General features: G+C 54.8%; 2 long non-coding RNA genes across 3 annotated transcripts; one reads left to right on the top strand and one right to left on the bottom strand.

Annotated features, from left to right (window-relative positions):
• Positions 1-267: 267 nt before the first annotated feature.
• LOC115338233 lies at positions 268-1,436 on the bottom strand. Its single transcript, XR_003922355.2, has 2 exons — positions 1,184-1,436; positions 268-756 (listed from the first exon to the last, which is right to left on the bottom strand). It is a non-coding gene; the product is annotated as an uncharacterized LOC115338233 (long non-coding RNA).
• A 960-nt stretch (positions 1,437-2,396) lies between these two features.
• Positions 2,397-8,069, top strand: LOC121233123. 2 transcript variants are annotated; one of them, XR_005931919.1, is made up of 3 exons: positions 2,397-2,458; positions 2,514-2,583; positions 7,967-8,069. It is a non-coding gene; the product is annotated as an uncharacterized LOC121233123 (long non-coding RNA). The 2 variants fall into 2 exon arrangements; XR_005931920.1 differs by lacking the exon at positions 7,967-8,069 and adding an exon at positions 6,764-6,798.
• Positions 8,070-12,844: the final 4,775 nt, after the last annotated feature.

The raw sequence follows: 12,844 nt of genomic DNA on the forward strand, positions 1-12,844 counted from the left end.
TTTACCTCAAGGGAGGGTGGGGGGGGGAGGAATCGCTCTCAGAGGAGAATCGACAGTCGCCGCCTCGCGCCACCACCACCACCTGCCCGGGACCTCGCCCTTCCCCGTTCGCCCATTGGCGGAGACCGCGGCCAATGGGAAAGCGCCTCAGCTCCCACTGCCACCCATTCGCATGCGCAGTGCGAATTCTCCCCACGTGTCGCGCAGGCACTTCTGGTGGGGGCCCCAAACCTGCCCCCCCCCCCCCAAACACCCAAATCCCTTTTAGCCTCCAAAGTTTAATAATAATAAAAAAAATCATAATACAATAAAATAAGGCCCCCCGTCCCCGTCCCGCTACAAAGAGCCCAAGACTGTTAGTGTCGGCGGGGGGGGGGCAGGGGGGCCCCAAATCCGCCCCCCCCCCTCTCCCCCACCCCCCCCCAACCCTATAAAAAACCCGGTGCGAGGAGGGGGGGGGCTGGCCCTGCTGTGCTGGTTGGGGTCCCCCCCGGTTTGGCGGGGGGGACCCCCGGACCCCCATCTGTGTGTGTGGCCCCCCCCCGGGGCTTAAGGATACAAAAGAAATCAACTCAAATAATTACATCGCGGGGGGGGATAGGGGGGTAAGGGAGGAAGGGGGGGGAGCCCCCCCCCAGTCCGAGGGGGGTTGGGGGGTCCCAGGGTGGGGTGGGGAGGCCCAGTATGGCCCCCCCCAATCCCTCCCGGCCGCTGGCAGGTGTGTCCGTCCGAGCTGGGGGCTCCACGTCACGAGTCCTGGGAGGGGGGGGGCAGAAGGGGGTTTGTTGGGGAGGGGGGGCACCCCATAACTGCACCCTGAAATGCCATGGGGAGACCCCCCCCCCCCCCCCCCGGTTCTGGGGGTGCCTTGCCCTGTGCCCCATAACCCCACACCCCGTCACTCTCACCTCCCAGGACATGAGGGTCCCGCACCCCATAAGACCCCCATGACACTGGGCCTGCACCCCACACCTCCACTGTGCCCCCCCCCATGTACCCCATAACCCCTCCCATGCTCCTCCTGGGAGCCCCCACCCCATAACCCACCCTCATGTACCCCTACAGGACCCTCACCCCATAACTCCCCCCCCCCTTCACCCCACAACCCCCCACCGTGGGCCCCCCCACCCCGAATTCTGAGTTGTTTCCCCCCCCACTCCCCAGCACTACCTCCCCTACTCACCCCCGGGGCATGGGGGCCAGGCGGGGGGCTGTCCCGGGGGGTCCCCCCCTCGGGACCCCGACTCCTCTTTGGCTCCAGCTCCTCCTTGGCCAGGGGGGGGAGGTCACCCCTGCTCCGCCCGGCGTTTCCGACGTCTTTCGGGGTCCCGGCCACGGGCGCGAGCACCCCGCCGCTCCGCCTGCTCCAGCTGGGAAGAGAAGAGGGGGGGGACGCACACCCAACCCATCAGTCACACACAGCCCCCCCCCCCCCCAAATTGGGGGGGACCCCTGGAAGGGGAGTTTAGGGTCCCCAGGGAGCTCTGAGGTCATTTTGAGGACCCCATCTTGAGGAGAAGGTGGAAGAAGGTAAGGGGAGCAAGGTAGGGTTGGTTTGGGGGTCCCTGGGGTTGATTTTGGGGTCCCCAGAGGAGTTTCAGGGTCCCAGGGGGGTGGGGTGGGGACCCTAACTTGAGGAGAAGGTGGAAGAGGGTCACGGGAGGAGTGTGGGGCCGGTTTTGGGGTCCCCGGGGCAGTTTGGGGGGGTCACCAGCAGAGTTAAGAGATGGTTGAGAGGGGTTCTGGGATGCAAGGGAATGGTTTAGGGTGGCTGTAAGGTGAGGGGGCACTTCTGGGGTGCCAAGAGTGGTTTGGGGCAGTTTTGGGGTCCTGGGGATGCTTCAGGGTTTTTTTGGGGGAGGTTCAAGGATGGTTTGGGGCAGTTTTGGGGTCCTGAGAACGCTCTGGCATGGTTTTGGGGTCCTGACAGTGGTCTGAGTGAGTTTTTGGGTCCTGGGGAGACTTTGGGTTTGTTCCAGGATCCCGAGAGTAGTTTTGGGCAGTTTTTGGGATGCTGTGAGGTAGTTCTGGGGTCCTGAATGTGATTTAGGGTAGTTTTGGGGTCCTGGGGAGAATTTGGGGTGGTTCTGGAGTCCCAAGAATGGTTTGTGGGTTTTGTGGATGCCTTGAGGAGGTTCTGTGGTCCCTGAGAATGGTCTGGGGCAATTTTGGGGTCCTGGGGACACCTTAGCATGGGTTTGGGGTCCTGAGATTGGTTAGAAGCAGTTTTGGGGTCTTGGGGAGATTTTGGGGTTGTTCTGGGATCCCAAGAGAGGATTGGGGCAGTTTTGGAAATGCTTTGATGTGATTCTGGCGTCCTGAGTGTAATTCAGGGTAGTTTTGGGGTCCTGGGGACCTTTTGGAGTGGTTTTGGGGTTCCAAGGATGGTTTGGGGCAGTTTTGGGGTCCTGAGGAGACTTTGCGGGGGATGTTGGCATCCCGAGAGTGGTTTGGGGCAGTTCTGGTATCCTGGGCATGCTTTTTTTGGTGGGTTCAAAGAATGGTTTGGGAAGGTTTTGGCATTCTGAGAAAACTTTATTGTGGTTCTGGGGTCCTGAGAGTGGTTTGGGGCAGTTTTCTAAGGTTAGCTCTGGGGACGCTTTGGTGTGGTTTGGGGATCCCAAGTGTGCTTTAGGGTAGTTCTGGGGTCCTAGGGAGACTTTGGGATGGTTTTGGTGTACCAACAGTTGTTTGGGCCAGTTTTAGGGTCCTGGAAACACACTGGGGTGGTTTGGGGATCCCAAGGATGGTTTGGGGCAGTTTGGGTGACGCTCTGAGGTGGGTCTGGGGTCCTGAGAGTGGTTTGGGGAAGTTCTGGGGTCATGGGGGACGCTTTGACCTGGGTTTGGGGTCCTGAGATTGGTTAGAGGAACTTCTGGGGTCCTAGGGAAACTTTGGGGTTGCTCTGGCATCATGAGAGTAATTTAGACTACATTTGGGGTCCTCGACAATGCTTTGGGGTGGTTTTGGTGTCCCAAGGGTCGTTTGGGCCCGTTTTAGGGTCCTGGAAACATTCTGGGATCCCAAGGACAGTTTGGCACAATTTTGGGGATACTTTGAAGTGCGTCTGGGATCCCGAGAGTGGTTCGGCACAGTTTTGGTGTCCTAGGGACGCTTTAGGGGTTTTTTAGGTTTCCAAGGATGGTCTGGGTCAGTTTTGGGTACTGGGGGGAACTTTGGCGTGCTTTTATGGTCCCAAGGGTGGTTTGGGCCAGATTTAGGGTCCTGGAAACACTTTGGGTTGATTTGGGGATCCCAAGGACAGGTTAGCGCAATTTTGGGGATGCTCTGAATTGGGTCTGGGGTCCCGAGGGTGGTTTGGCACAGTTTTGGTGTCCTAGGGATGCTTTAGGGGTTTTTGGGGGTGGGTTCCAAGGGTATTTTGGGGAAGTTTTGGGGTCCTGAGGATGCTTTGCGGTGGTTTGGCGATCCCAAGGATGATTTGGGGCAGTTCTGGGGATGCTTTCAGATGGTTCTGGGGTCCTGAGCACAGTTTAGGGCAGTTTTGGGGTCCTGGCTATGCTCTGGTTTGGTTTGGGGCAGTTCGGATGCCCTGGGGACACTTCAGGCATTTCTGGGGAGTTCCAAGGATGGTTCGGGGCAATTTTGGGGATGCCTTCAGAGGGTTCTGTGATCCTGACAGCAGTTTAGGTGGTTGTGGGGTCCTGGGGAGACTTTGGGCTGGTTTTGGTGTCCCAAGGGTCGTTTCGGCCCGTTTTAGGGTCCTGGAAACACTTTGGGATCCCAAGGACAGTTTGGCACAATTTTGGGGATGCTTTGAGGTGGGTCTGGGGTCCCGAGAGTGGTTCGGCACAGTTTTGGTGTCCTAGGGACGCTTTAGGGGTTTTTTAGGTTTCCAAGGATGGTTTGGGGCAGTTTTGGGGTCCTGAGGACGCTTTGGAGTGGTTTTGGGATCCCAAGGATGGTTTGGGACAGTTTTGGGGATGCTTTCAGAGGGTTCTGTGATCCTGACAGCAGTTTAGGGTGGTTTTGGGGTCCTGGGGAGACTTTGGGCTGGTTTTGGTGTCCCAAGGGTCGTTTGGGCCCGTTTTAGGGTCCTGGAAACACTTTGGGATCCCAAGGACAGTTTGGCACAATTTTGGGGATGCTCTGAGGTGGGTCTGGGGTCCCGAGAGTGGTTCGGCACAGTTTTGGTGTCCTAGGGACGCTTTAGGGGTTTTTTAGGGTTCCAAGGATGGTTTGGGGCAGTTTTGGGGTCCTGAGGACACTTTGGAGTGGTTTTGGGATCCCAAGGATGGTTTGGGACAGTTTTGGGGATGCTTTCAGATGGTTCTGTGATCCTGACAGCAGTTTAGGGTAGTTTTGGGTCCTGGGGAGACTTTGGGCTGGTTTTGGCATCCAGAGAGTGCTTTGAGGCAGTTTCTGGATCCTCAGGAGACTCTGGGGTGTTTTGGGGTTCCAAAAGTGGTGAAGGGCAGTTTTGGGGACCTGGGGACATTTTGGTGTGGTTCTAGGGTCCTGAGTGTAATTTTGGTGTGGTTTTGGGGTCCTGGGCAAGCTTTGGGGTCGATTTGGTGTCCCAGGGGTGGTCTGGGCCAGTTTTAGGGTCCTGGAAACACTTTGGGTTGATCTGGGGATCCCAAGGACAGGTTAGCGCAATTTTGGGGATGCTCTGAATTGGGTCTGGGGTCCCGAGGGTGGTTTGGCACAGTTTTGGTGTCCTAGGGATGCTTTAGGGGTTTTTGGGGGGGGGGGTCCAAGGGTGTTTTGGGGAAGTTTTGGGGTCCTGAGGATGCTTTGCAGTGGTTTGCCGATCCCAAGGATGGTTTGGGACAGTTTTGGGGATGCTTTCAGAGGGTTCTGTGATCCTGACAGCAGTTTAGGTGGTTTTGGGGTCCTGAGGAGACTTTGGGCTGGTTTTGGTGTCCCAAGGGTCGTTTCGGCCCGTTTTAGGGTCCTGGAAACACTTTGGGATCCCAAGGACAGTTTGGCACAATTTCGGAAATGCTCTGAGGTGAGTCTGGGGTCCCGAGAGTGTTTTGGCACAGTTTTGGTGTCCTAGGGACGCTTTAGGGTTTATTTGGGGTTCCAAGGATGGTTTGGGGCAGTTTTGGGGTCCTGAGGACACTTTGGAGTGGTTTTGGGATCCCAAGGATGGTTTGGGACAGTTTTGGGGGATGCTTTCAGATGGTTCTGGGGTCCCATGAGTGATTTAGGGCAGTTTAGGGGTCCTGGCTATGCTCTGGTTTGGTTTGGGGCAGTTCCGATGCCCTGGGGACACTTCAGGCATTTTGGGGGAGTTCAAAGGATGGTTTGGGGCAGTTTTGGGGTCCTGGGGTGACTTTGGAGTGCTTTTAGGGCTCCAAGGATAGTTTGGGACAGTTTTGGGGATGCTTTCAAATGATTCTGGGGTTCCAAGAGCGATTTAGGGCAGTTTTGGGGTCCTGGGCAAACTCTGGGGTGGTTTTGGGGTCCTGAGAGTGGTTTGAGGCAGTTTTGGGTACTGGGGGGGAACTTTGGAGTGCTTTTAGGGTCCCAAGGACAGTTTGGCACAATTTTGGGGATGCCTTCAGAGGGTTCTGTGATCCTGACAGCAGTTTAGGTGGTTGTGGGGTCCTGGGGAGACTTTGGGCTGGTTTTGGTGTCCCAAGGGTCGTTTGGGCCCGTTTTAGGGTCCTGGAAACACTTTGGGATCCCAAGGACAGTTTGGCACAATTTTGGGGATGCTTTGAGGTGCGTCTGGGGTCCCGAGAGTGGCTCGGCACAGTTTTGGTGTCCTAGGGACGCTTTAGGGGTTTTTTTAGGGTTCCAAGGATGGTTTGGGGCAGTTTTGGGGTCCTGAGGATGCTTTGGAGTGGTTTTAGGGTCCCAAGGATGGTTTGGGACAGTTTTGGGGATGCTTTCAAATGGTTCTGTGATCCTGACAGCAGTTTAGGTGGTTTTGGGGTCCTGAGGAGACTTTGGGGTGGTTTTGGTGTCCCAAGGGTCGTTTCGGCCCGTTTTAGGGTCCTGGAAACACTTTGGGTTCCCAAGAACAGTTTGGCGCAATTTTGGGGATGCTTTGAGGTGCGTCTGGGGTCCCGAGAGTGGCTCGGCACAGTTTTGGTGTCCTAGGGACGCTTTAGGGGTTTTTTTTATGGTTCCAAGGATGGTTTGGGGCAGTTCTGGGGTCCTGAGGACGCTTTGGAGTGGTTTTGGGATCCCAAGGATGGTTTGGGACAGTTTTGGGGATGCTTTCAAATGTTTCTGTGATCCTGACAGCAGTTTAGGGTAGTTTTGGGGTCCTGGGCAGACTTTGGGCTGGTTTTGGCATCCAGAGAGTGCTTTGAGGCAGTTTCTGGATCCTCAGGAGACTCTGGGGTGTTTTGGGGTTCCAAAAGTGGTTAAGGGCAGTTTTGGGGACCTGGGGACATTTTGGTGTGGTTCTAGGGTCCTGAGTGTAATTTTGGTGTGGTTTTGGGGTCCTGGGCAAGCTGTGGGGTCGATTTGGTGTCCCAGGGGTGGTCTGGGCCAGTTTTAGGGTCCTGGAAACACTTTGGGTTGATTTGGGGATCCCAAGGACAGGTTAGCGCAATTTTGGGGATGCTCCGAATTGGGTCTGGGGTCCCGAGGGTGGTTTGGCACAGTTTTGGTGTCCTAGGGATGCTTTAGGGGTTTTTGGGGAGGGGTTCCAAGGGTATTTTGCGGAAGTATTGGGGTCCTGAGGATGCTTTGCAGTGGTTTGGCGATCCCAAGGATGATTTGGGGCAGTTTTGGGGATGCTTTCAGAGGGTTCTGTGATCCTGAGAGCGGTTTAGGGTAGTTTTGGGGTCCTGGGGAGACTTTGGGCTGGTTTTGGTGTCCCAAGGGTCGTTTGGGCCCGTTTTAGGGTCCTGGAAAAACTTTGGGATCCCAAGGACAGTTTGGCACAATTTTGGGGATACTTTGAGGTGCGTCTGGGATCCCGAGAGTGGTTCGGCACAGTTTTGGAGTCCTAGGGACGCTTTAGGGGTTTTTTAGGGTTCCAAGGATGGTTTGGGAGAGTTTGGGGGATGCTTTCAGATGGTTCTGGGGTCCCCTGAGTGATTTAGGGCAGTTTTGGGATCCTGGCTATGCTCTGGTTTGGTTTGGGGACGTTCGGATGCCCTGGGGACACTTCAGGCATTTTTGGGGCGTTCAAAGGATGGTTTGGGGCAGTTTTGGGGTCCTGGGGTGACTTTGGAGTGCTTTTAGGGTCCCAAGGATGGTTTGGGGCAATTTTGGGGATGCCTTCAGAGGGTTCTGTGATCCTGACAGCAGTTTAGGTGGTTGTGGGGTCCTGAGGAGACTTTGGGCTGGTTTTGGTGTCCCAAGGGTCGTTTGGGCCCGTTTTAGGGTCCTGGAAACACTTTGGGATCCCAAGGACAGTTTGGCACAATTTTGGGGATGCTTTGAGGTGCGTCTGGGATCCCGAGAGTGGTTCGGCACAGTTTTGGTGTCCTAGGGACGCTTTAGGGGTTTTTTAGGTTTCCAAGGATGGTCTGGGTCAGTTTTGGGGTCCTGAGGACGCTTTGGAGTGGTTTTGGGATCCCAAGGATGGTTTGGGAGAGTTTTGGGGATGCTTTCAGATGGTTCTGGGGTCCCATGAGTGATTTAGGGCAGTTTTGGGGTCCTGGCTATGCTCTGGTTTGGTTTGGGGACGTTCTGATGCCCTGGGGACACTTCAGGCATTTTTGGGGAGTTCCAAGGATGGTTTGGGGCAGTTTTGGGGTCCTGGGGTGACTTTGGAGTGCTTTTAGGGCTCCAAGGATAGTTTGGGACAGTTTTGGGGATGCTTTCAGATGATTCTGGGGTTCCAAGAGCGATGTAGTGCAGTTTTGGGGTCCTGGGCAAACTCTGGGGTGGTTTTGGGGTCCTGAGAGTGGTTTGAGGCAGTTTTGGGTACTGGGGGGAACTTTGGAGTGCTTCTAGGGTCCCAAGGATGGTTCGGGGCAATTTTGGGGATGCCTTCAGAGGGTTCTGTGATCCTGACAGCAGTTTAGGGTAGTTTTGGGGTCCTGGGGAGACTTTGGGCTGGTTTTGGCATCCAGAGAGTGCTTTGAGGCAGTTTCTGGATCCTCAGGAGACTCTGGGGTGTTTTGGGGTTCCAAAAGTGGTGAAGGGCAGTTTTGGGGACCTGGGGACATTTTGGTGTGGTTCTAGGGTCCTGAGTGTAATTTTGGTGTGGTTTTGGGGTCCTGGGCAAGCTTTGGGGTCGATTTGGTGTCCCAGGGGTGGTCTGGGCCAGTTTTAGGGTCCTGGAAACACTTTGGGTTGATCTGGGGATCCCAAGGACAGGTTAGCGCAATTTTGGGGATGCTCTGAATTGGGTCTGGGGTCCCGAGGGTGGTTTGGCACAGTTTTGGTGTCCTAGGGATGCTTAGGGGTTTTTGGGGGGGGGGGTCCAAGGGTGTTTTGGGGAAGTTTTGGGGTCCTGAGGATGCTTTGCAGTGGTTTGCCGATCCCAAGGATGGTTTGGGACAGTTTTGGGGATGCTTTCAGAGGGTTCTGTGATCCTGACAGCAGTTTAGGTGGTTGTGGGGTCCTGAGGAGACTTTGGGCTGGTTTTGGTGTCCCAAGGGTCGTTTGGGCCCGTTTTAGGGTCCTGGAAACACTTTGGGATCCCAAGGACAGTTTGGCACAATTTCGGAAATGCTCTGAGGTGAGTCTGGGGTCCCGAGAGTGTTTTGGCACAGTTTTGGTGTCCTAGGGACGCTCTAGGGTTTATTTGGGGTTCCAAGGATGGTTTGGGGCAGTTTTGGGGTCCTGAGGACACTTTGGAGTGGTTTTGGGATCCCAAGGATGGTTTGGGAGAGTTTTGGGGGATGCTTTCAGATGGTTCTGGGGTCCCATGAGTGATTTAGGGCAGTTTTGGGGTCCTGGCTATGCTCTGGTTTGGTTTGGGGACGTTCTGATGCCCTGGGGACACTTCAGGCATTTTTGGGGAGTTCCAAGGATGGTTTGGGGCAGTTTTGGGGTCCTGGGGTGACTTTGGAGTGCTTTTAGGGCTCCAAGGATAGTTTGGGACAGTTTTGGGGATGCTTTCAAATGATTCTGGGGTTCCAAGAGCGATTTAGGGCAGTTTTGGGGTCCCGGGCAAACTCTGGGGTGGTTTTGGGGTCCTGAGAGTGGTTTGAGGCAGTTTTGGGTACTGGGGGGAACTTTGGAGTGCTTCTAGGGTCCCAAGGATGGTTCGGGGCAATTTTGGGGATGCCTTCAGAGGGTTCTGTGATCCTGACAGCAGTTTAGGTGGTTGTGGGGTCCTGAGGAGACTTTGGGCTGGTTTTGGTGTCCCAAGGGTCGTTTCGGCCCGTTTTGGGGTCCTGGAAACACTTTGGGATCCCAAGGACAATTTGGCACAATTTTGGGGATGCTCTGAGGTGTGTCTGGGGTCCCGAGAGTGGCTCGGCACAGTTTTGGTGTCCTAGGGACGCTTTAGGGGTTTTTTTAGGGCTCCAAGGATGGTTTGGGACAGTTTTGGGGTCCTGAGGGATGCTTTGGAGTGGTTTTAGGGTCCCAAGGATGGTTTGGGGACAGTTTTGGGGGATGCTTTCAGATGGTTCTGTGATCCTGACAGCAGTTTAGGTGGTTTTTGGGGTCCTGGGGAGACTTTGGGGTGGTTTTGGTGTCCCAAGGGTCGTTTGGGCCCGTTTTAGGGTCCTGGAAAAACTTTGGGATCCCAAGGACAGTTTGGCAGAATTTTGGGGATACTTTGAGGTGCGTCTGGGATCCTGAGAGTGGTTCGGCACAGTTTTGGAGTCCTAGGGACGCTTTAGGGGTTTTTTATGCTCCCAAGGATGGTTTGGGAGAGTTTTGGGGATGCTTTCAGATGGTTCTGGGGTCCCCTGAGTGATTTAGGGCAGTTTTGGGATCCTGGCTATGCTCTGGTTTGGTTTGGGGACGTTCGGATGCCCTGGGGACACTTCAGGCATTTTTGGGGCGTTCAAAGGATGGTTTGGGGCAGTTTTGGGGTCCTGGGGTGACGTTGGAGTGCTTTTAGGGCTCCAAGGATAGTTTGGGACAGTTTTGGGGATGCTTTCAAATGATTCTGGGGTTCCAAGAGCGATTTAGGGCAGTTTTGGGGTCCCGGGCAAACTCTGGGGTGGTTTTGGGGTCCTGAGAGTGGTTTGAGGCAGTTTTGGGTACTGGGGGGAACTTTGGAGTGCTTTTAGGGTCCCAAGGATGGTTCGGGGCAATTTTGGGGATGCTTTCAGAGGGTTCTGTGATCCTGACAGCAGTTTAGGTGGTTGTGGGGTCCTGAGGAGACTTTGGGCTGGTTTTGGTGTCCCAAGGGTCGTTTGGGCCCGTTTTAGGGTCCTGGAAACACTTTGGGATCCCAAGGACAGTTTGGCACAATTTTGGGGATGCTTTGAGGTGGGTCTGGGGTCCCGAGAGTGGTTCGGCACAGTTTTGGTGTCCTAGGGACGCTTTAGGGGTTTTTTAGGGTTCCAAGGATGGTTTGGGGCAGTTTTGGGGTCCTGAGGACGCTTTGGAGTGGTTTTGGGATCCCAAGGATGGTTTGGGACAGTTTTGGGGATGCTTTCAGATGGTTCTGGGGTCCCATGAGTGATTTAGGGCAGTTTAGGGGTCCTGGCTATGCTCTGGTTTGGTTTGGGGAAGTTCGGATGCCCTGGGGACACTTCAGGCATTTCTGGGGAGTTCCAAGGATGGTTTGGGGCAGTTTTGGGGTCCTGGGGTGACTTTGGAGTGCTTTTAGGGTCCCAAGGATGGTTTGGGACAGTTTTGGGGATGCTTTCAGATGGTTCTGTGATCCTGACAGCAGTTCAGGTGGTTGTGGGGTCCTGAGGAGACTTTGGGCTGGTTTTGGTGTCCCAAGGGTCGTTTCGGCCCGTTTTAGGGTCCTGGAAACACTTTGGGATCCCAAGGACAGTTTGGCACAATTTTGGGGATGCTTTGAGGTGCGTCTGGGGTCCCGAGAGTGGCTCGGCACAGTTTTGGTGTCCTAGGGACGCTTTAGGGTTTTTTTTATGGTTCCAAGGATGGTTTGGTGCAGTTCTGGGGTCCTGAGGACGCTTTGGAGTGGTTTTGGGATCCCAAGGATGGTTTGGGACAGTTTTGGGGATGCTTTCAAATGTTTCTGTGATCCTGACAGCAGTTTAGGGTAGTTTTGGGGTCCTGGGCAGACTTTGGGCTGGTTTTGGCATCCAGAGAGTGCTTTGAGGCAGTTTCTGGATCCTCAGGAGACTCTGGGGTGTTTTGGGCTTCCAAAAGTGGTTAAGGGCAGTTTTTGGGGACCTGGGGACATTTTGGTGTGGTTCTAAGGGTCCTGAGTGTAGTTTTGGTGTGGTTTTGGGGTCCTGGGCAAGCTGTGGGGTCGATTTGGTGTCCCAGGGGTGGTCTGGGCCAGTTTTAGGGTCCTGGAAACACTTTGGGTTGATTTGGGGATCCCAAGGACAGGTTAGCGCAATTTTGGGGATGCTCTGAATTGGGTCTGGGGTCCCGAGGGTGGTTTGGCACAGTTTTGTTGTCCTAGGGATGCTTTAGGTGTTTTTTGGGGAGGGGTTCCAAGGGTATTTTGCGGAAGTATTGGGGTCCTGAGGATGCTTTGCGGTGGTTTGGCGATCCCAAGGATGATTTGGGGCAGTTTTGGGGATGCTTTCAGAGGGTTCTGTGATCCTGAGAGCGGTTAGGGTAGTTTTGGGGTCCTGGGGAGACTTTGGGCTGGTTTTGGTGTCCCAAGGGTCGTTTCGGCCCGTTTTGGGGTCCTGGAAACACTTTGGGATCCCAAGGACAGTTTGGCACAATTTTGGGGATGCTTTGAGGTGCGTCTGGGGTCCCGAGAGTGGCTCGGCACAGTTTTGGTGTCCTAGGGACGCTTTAGGGGTTTTTTAGGGTTCCAAGGATGGTTTGGGGCAGTTCTGGGGTCCTGAGGACGCTTTGGAGTGGTTTTGGGATCCCAAGGATGGTTTGGGACAGTTTTGGGGATGCTTTCAAATGGTTCTGTGATCCTGACAGCAGTTTAGGGTAGTTTTGGGGTCCTGGGGAGACTTTGGGCTGGTTTTGGCATCCAGAGAGTGCTTTGAGGCAGTTTCTGGATCCTCAGGAGGCTCTGGGGTGTTTTGGGGTTCCAAAAGTGGTTAAGGGCAGTTTTGGGACCTGGGGACATTTTGGGTGTGTTCTAGGGTCCTGAGTGTAATTTGGTGTGGTTTTGGGGTCCTGGGCAAGCTTTGGGGTCGATTTGGTGTCCCAGGGGTGGTCTGGGCCAGTTTTAGGGTCCTGGAGAAACACTTGGGGTTGATTGGGGATCCCAAAGGGACAGGGTTATCGCAATTTTGGGGGGGACGCTCTGAATTGGGTCTGGGGTCCCGAGGGTGGTTTGGCACAGTTTTGGTGTCCTAGGGATGCTTTAGGGGGTTTTGGGGGGGGGGTTCCAAGGGTATTTTGCGGAAGTATTGGGGTCCTGAGGATGCTTTGCAGTGGTTTGGCGATCCCAAGGATGATTTGGGGCAGTTTTGGGGATGCTTTCAGATGGTTCTGGGGTCCTGAGCGCAGTTTAGGGGTCCTGGCTATGCTCTGGTTTGGTTTGGGGCAGTTCCGATGCCCTGGGGACACTTCAGGCATTTCTGGGGAGTTCCAAGGATGGTTTGGGACAGTTTTGGGGATGCTTTCAGAGGGTTCTGTGATCCTGAGAGCGGTTTAGGGTAGTTTTGGGGTCCTGGGGAGACTTTGGGCTGGTTTTGGTGTCCCAAGGGTCGTTTGGGCCCGTTTTAGGGTCCTGGAAAAACTTTGGGATCCCAAGGACAGTTTGGCACAATTTTGGGGATACTTTGAGATGCGTCTGGGATCCTGAGAGTGGTTCGGCACAGTTTTGGAGTCCTAGGGACGCTTTAAGGGTTTTTTTATGCTCCAAGGATGGTTTGGGAGA

The sequence above is a fragment of the Aquila chrysaetos genome, unplaced genomic scaffold (assembly GCF_900496995.4).
Source record: "Aquila chrysaetos chrysaetos unplaced genomic scaffold, bAquChr1.4, whole genome shotgun sequence".
Classification (NCBI taxonomy): domain Eukaryota; kingdom Metazoa; phylum Chordata; class Aves; order Accipitriformes; family Accipitridae; genus Aquila; species Aquila chrysaetos.